The following is a 5,049-nucleotide window of genomic DNA, read 5'->3' as shown; positions in this document are numbered from 1 at the left end:
CACACTCACCGGACCTGGGCTAGGACTGGGTCTCTTATCTCTTCTTTATGGCAGAGTAGTACTCCACTGTATTTAAAAAAAAATCCTTATCCATTCATCAGTGGAGGCCAGGTGTGGTGGCACATGCCTGTAATCCCAGCACTCAGGAGGCTGAAGCAGGAGGATCTTTGTGAGTTTGAGACCAGCCCAGGCTATAAAAAAAGCTCCAGGCCAACCTGAACTACATGGTGAGATCCTGTCTCAAAAAGAAAAAAAAAATCAATGGAAGTGCATTTTGGCTGTTATCAATATTTAGCTATTTAAAACTGTGCTTCTAGAAACAAGGGTGCCCACGCATTGCTGTGTCATGATGCTTTTCATTCCTTGGGGAAAATACGTAGGAGGGGAATGGCGGTGCCAGATGGGACCTCTCGTCCTAGTTTTATGAGGTATCTCCCCACTGATTTCCATAGTGGTTGTACCAGTCTACACTCCCACCAACAGTGGACAAGGGTTCCTTTTCCCCACAGTCCCTCTAGCATTGGTATTGATTGATTTCTTGGCAATGGCCATCCTTTCTGGAGTGAGATGGAATCTCAGCATTGCTTTAATTTGCCTCTCTAAAATGACCAGTGGGGGCTGGAGAGATGGCTCAGTGGTCTAAAGCACCTACTTAGAACAAGCTTGGCAAAGCATTGGGGACCGCGGTTCAATCCCCCAGCACCACATGCCAGCCAGCCCGCCCCCTGGTGGGCTGAGCTGGCCACACACCTCTCTCTCTCTCTCTCTCTCTCTCTCTCTCTCTCTCTCTCTCTCAAATAAATAAAAAAAAAAATAAAATGACCAGTGGTGTTGAACACTTTTTCATATATTAATTTGCTGTTTGATGTCTATCCATTTCAGATGCACATGTTTGGACTGAGTCTTTAAATTTGGGAGTTTTGATTTTTTTGAGATCTTTGCATATTCTCAATGTTAGTCCTTTGTCTGAGGAACAGCTGGCGAATTTTTCCCCACACTGTGGGTTGTCTCTTCACTCTGTTAGTGGTCTCTCTTGCTGTGAAAAAGCTTTTTAATAAGATGAGATCCCAGTTGTTCATTCTTTGTGATATTTCCTGTGCTATCAGGATTTTGTTCATAACCCTTTGCCTACACCAGTGTTTCTAAGAGTTCTAGGGCTGGCAAGATAGGTTAGTGGACTAAGTGCTTCCTTCAGTAAGCACAGGGGCCAGGGTTCAATCCCTGGCACAGCATGCTGTGCCAGCCCTGCCCCCACGCATGCTGGAGATGGGGTCCAGGCATGGTGGTGCATGCCTATAATCTCAGCACTAGGGAGGCAGAAAACAGGAGGATCACTACAAGTCCAAGCTGCATAGTGAGACCCTGCATAAAAAAAAAAAAAAAAGGGTCTACTTATTCTATCTTCCAGCAGATTTAGTGTTTCTGTTTTAATATTTAGATCTTTGGCCCATTTCAATCTTAGTTTAGTGCATGGGTCTAATTTTAATCTTCAGCATGTGGTAGGCCAGTTTTTTTTTCAGCACCTTTTAGTAAAGACCACCTCTGCTTTAGCTCCCAGGTGTCTGGCCTCCTCCAGACAATGCCCCACCCATCTGCAGTTCCTGAACTTTGACTCTGTGGACTCATGGATTCACTTGCTCAGTTGTAGAACAAAGTCGAACCTCTGTGTGTAGGCCAAGGGTGGTGAGTGCAGCCAGGGAGAGAGGAGGGGATGGGCATGTGCCTGGCCAGCAATACCAAGCAGTCCTTGATTTTTATGTCTGGGACCAGAAGTGGAAAAGGAGCCTGCATTTATCTGCAGCCTCAGGAACACACTGGTCCCCAAGGAGTTGACGCTGCTGGGCTTCCCACCTCCCTGAACCTATGTCCCCTGCTCTCCTGAAATGGTACCTTCCAAGGTGACAGTTTGGACTTTCCCACCCCTTCTTTGGTAATGACTGCTTAAGGATGGCCCTGGGCAGGTGACAATGCTGGCTCGGTGGCCAGCTCCAGTCCCAAATGACAGACACAGCTGGCAGCAACCCACTCACGTGGTGAGCTATGGCCCAGGAGGAGACCTAGAGCCAGCCCAGGACCTGGCAGAGCCCAGGAGAGCTTGCGGCCACCACCACTGGCTTCCTGCTCCCGCCTCTCATGAGTCACATGGCCTGGCTGTCTGCCCAGGAAGCCATCCCACAGGGCAGGACTCCAGTAGTCGCAGAGGGGCTCCTCAGCCCGCCTAGTGGCTTCCTGCTCCTGAAGGTCTTGGTGCCAGAGCCTAGCCCCTGCCTGCCCCGCTGTCCCAGCGAAGTGCTCTGCACTGCCCCCTCCTCCCCAGTTGCACTTCTCTTTCTGGCCTTCTGAGAATCCTAGAAGGTCACTGCTGGAAAGGACCCGCTGGCAGCAAAGGAGGAAGCGGAGTGGCCATAGCCTGCTCGCCACCCCCACCTGCCCTCCCAGCCCTCCAGAACTCAGCCCAGTGGAGTCAGGCGCCAGCTGGTATGTGGCGCTCTCCTCCCCTCTCCATATGGGGGACAAAACAACAAGGTTAACCCATCAGAAAAGTGGGGCATGAGGCCTGCTGGTGAATGATGTTGCTTGATGGAGGAAGGAAGGGAAAGAAGCCCACCCCACCCCACCTCCCACAGCCACTGAGGTTCTAGGAAGGCAAAGGGCTACGAGGGCTTCTGACCTCTCCTGGGACCACAGGCAAGGGCAATTGCAGACCCAGTGAGGGCATCTCCAAGGAACTTAGGAGACACGGCTGCAGATCGCCCTAGAATGATGATCCGACAGGCCTGCACGAGCATGTGTAAGTGTGGTCTGGGGACAGGCCACTCTACGCCTTGTCTCCCAGCGTTGTCCTCCTCCCCTCCCTGGGGCCCCAAAACAAAGCCCTGGCAGGGTGCACTGTGACCTTGTTTCCTTCTCCAGCACTTTTTATGGCGCAGAACCCTCGCATGCTAGGTGGCACTGCATCACTGAGTGCACACCTAACCCTTTTTATTTTCAGGTGGGTTTCACTAAGTTGCCCTCTGCTAAGGCTGACCTTGAACTTGCTGTTCTCCTGCCCCAGCCTCCTGGGTATCTGGGATTATAGGCGTGGGCCACTGCACATGCCCCTCTTGAGATTTCTAACCAGCCGTTTCAGACCCTAGAGGTGCAACAAGCAACATAAACTAGCCACCCTCCCGGGTGCAGGTCCAGCAGGACACAAGAATGGGCTACATGAGCAGAAAAGAAAAAAGGCCAACAGGGGGGACGAGGGCCCATCAGTGAGACTGGGGAGCCAGCCCAGCCAGGGGGCAGGGACAGTGGGTTGGCCAGAGGACAGCACCCATGAGGGATCCTTTTCCCAGGGCAGCACACCGAGTCAGCCACAGGCACCAACTCCACACCCCACCTTACAGACTGACTGCACGTGAGCCCTTGAGCCCTGCTTTCCAGCCAAGTGCACTGGGCGAATTGCTTAACTGTCACATGCTTCAGTTTTCTTACCTGTAAAGTGGGACCAGAAGAAACCTGCCTGGGCTATACGGGAAAACCAAGTAGCAGTCTTTGTTGAATACAGACCTGGTGACCCCTGGGAGCCCCAGTACTCTTGCAGCGGTCCTGAATTCAAAGCTATTTGCACAGCAGTAGTAAGACTGTAGAGAAGCCCCTCATCTAACCACCTCCCTGCTTAGCAACAGCTGGGACTCAGGTGCACAGCGGTGCGGCCTCTCAGCGGCTTCTTCTGCAGCCCAGCACTATGTGCCTGCTGACTGTGGTTCAAGAGCCGGGGCTTCTGTTTAGTCATACATCACAGTCCTGTGTGTAAGGGCAACGCAAATAAAAGCAAGGCCATAAGTTGTAGTTTCTTTGACTGCTTCTTTGTTCTGCATACTGCAATGCACGTAAGGTGGAAAACGCTTTGTTTAGCAACCAGTTCACTGAACAACCTGCCACGGGACTGGAACTCGGTCATTATGTGATGACTGTCCTTTTTTTTTTTGTGAGTGGTGCAGAATTTTATTAAACCAGAAATGAACTGTGCAAAAATGTAAAACAATGCCACTTCTGTTTGTGGAAAAGATGGCGGTAGCCAGCGCAGGGCTTTCCCAAGGTTTCCACTGTGACTTAACTTACAGGACCCAAGCCGAGAACTTTAGATTCAAGGCAAGGAGAAGTAAGATGTGGCTCAGCAGCCTGGGAGGCTGAGGCAGGAGTTACAAGTTCAAGCCAACCCTGGCATCTTAGTGAAACCGTAACTCAAAGCAAGATAATGGTTGAGTATGAGGCTATAGCTCAGAGCAAAGGACCTGGGTTTATTTTCTAGTCCTTAAAAGAAAAACTGCTTCTACTTCAAAGATGAGGAAACGGCCGGCAAGATAGCTCAGCAGTCTAAAGCGCCTGCTTAGGCAGGCACAGGGGCCTGCAGTTTGATCCCTGGCACATGCGGCACCAGCCCCGCCTTCAGGCTGGGCTGAGCTGCTCCCTAAAAAAGGATGAATAAACAGGCACACAGCCATAAAGAACAAAAATGAGGTGAAGGATTAATGAACACACTAGCCATGTGAAGCACATCTCCACGCCCCTAAAACAGTAATGGGAACCTTTTAGAGCTTTCAATTATATAGCCTGCTGCAGGAACATGTGCCACAGGTTTGCAACCACTGCCCTAGTTTCCCATGTACTATAGAAAGTCATGCATGCTAGTGCACATGGTAGCAGGAGGATCACTGTGAGTTCAAGGTCAGCTTGAAATGCATAGCAAAACCCTATCTCAAAGAAAAAGTCAAATACATTGAGAAATTTCAGCTTAGTAGGACTTCCTTTTTGGAGTGCTGGAGGAGATAAGAAGCCAAGGCCATGAGCTGTACTCCTACCCTTAAATGACCTCTCCATGCCCAGTGCCTTCTTAAAATTCCTTACAGAGGTCAACGGACATGAGCTAATGAGTAGCTGCTGTCACTGGTTAAGGTACCTGGGGGTGACTCAAGAATACACACATTGGGGCCCAGGAGATGGCTCAGTGGAATAAGTGCTTCCCTGGCAAGCACAAGGGTCTGAGTTCAATCCCCAGTTCAA

This window comes from Octodon degus, unplaced genomic scaffold (genome assembly GCF_000260255.1).
Source record: "Octodon degus isolate 3935 unplaced genomic scaffold, OctDeg1.0 scaffold00056, whole genome shotgun sequence".
Taxonomy (NCBI): Eukaryota; Metazoa; Chordata; class Mammalia; order Rodentia; family Octodontidae; genus Octodon; species Octodon degus.
The sequence above is the reverse complement of the archived record's forward strand: the minus strand, read 5'-3'. Positions refer to the sequence as shown.